Below are 1307 nucleotides of genomic sequence, written 5' to 3'. Positions count from 1 at the left end.
CTGCCTTTTAAAAATATTTAATGAATTCACTGAAAAACATCTAAAAACTTATCACAAATTTAAACAAAATTATTTATTTCTATTTGCATAAGGAAAACCACTATATGATGATCAACAATCACTGTTCTTTACAGCCACCATATTCTTTTGTTGCCTCTTTTACAAAGCAAACGTCTCAATGACGGTCCACAGCGATGTCCAGGAGCTATGCATTTTGCAGGAATTCAGCAACTCAGGGCAACAACTCCACTGTGCATAGAGACGTCCTGTAGACTTATTGCATGGGGATACTGTGGTGTCACAGTCTTCCTCTATCATTCCCCAGGAGGAAGTCCATGCTCTAAGAACCCGGGCACAGGGCACCTGGTAGATTTGTAAGTGAGCAATACTGGCTGTCATGGGTGTTCACTTTTGGAGTTTTTTGGACCCCCTGCAGTTCTCTGGTTTTCTCTAGGTCTAATAACTGTGGATTTTCCCATTTGTAAAGATGCCTCTTTGCTGCTCACTCACACACATTACCACAAACTCACCATGCAAGAAACTGCAGCATCCTCATTACTGAAATCCTGTTAACAACAGTTAATTAAAAGTTAATCTCTGCTCATCTTTACAGTTGCCTAATCCACATCTAAAGCACAACATCTGTTCTCACTAATGTACAATGAGTGTTTAGCTACTGTAACAACTGTTTGTAAAGGACTTTGAGGAAGACTGATTTTGATATATCTCTTTTCTAATATCAGGAGTATCCTAGTGGATTAAGGAATGTCTGCTGATTTGTACTAACACAATATAAAAACATTCAATGTTTTAAATACTGGTTTTTTAACCATAATACAGATCGCAGCAAGATTTACTGGTCGTACCCATAGTACACAAAGAACAGCAACATACCTTCCTGCGACCAAGGGATAGTTTTGACTTTTAGCAACCTCTAGGTTGCTTTCTGCTGATTTAAGTAACTGCCTACACTGCAGGGAAGCTCACCCACTCGTTTTCTTACTTTCTACTTTTGTTTTATATCAATTTTAATTTAACAGTACAATTCATGTGATGAATTCAGTGATGTCATTGTTTCAGTACTTTTCTTGTGATGGGCTGATTTTTGATAGTACGACATTTCCTTCATATAATCTGAATAACGATCACCCAGACTGTGCTTCCCTTTCATCTTTGCTTTCTGTATTTTTATTTGTTTTAACACTTCAGAATTTCTCACTCTAAATGATAATTTATCTGAAGGGTAGCATCTAGATCCTCAAACATCTAAAGTAGGGAACTGTGCATGCAACGTTAGTATGTTTCTT

This window comes from Mesitornis unicolor, unplaced genomic scaffold, assembly GCF_000695765.1.
Source record: "Mesitornis unicolor isolate BGI_N332 unplaced genomic scaffold, ASM69576v1 scaffold50646, whole genome shotgun sequence".
In the NCBI taxonomy this organism is placed as follows: domain Eukaryota; kingdom Metazoa; phylum Chordata; class Aves; order Mesitornithiformes; family Mesitornithidae; genus Mesitornis; species Mesitornis unicolor.
Note: the sequence above shows the minus strand (reverse complement) of the source record.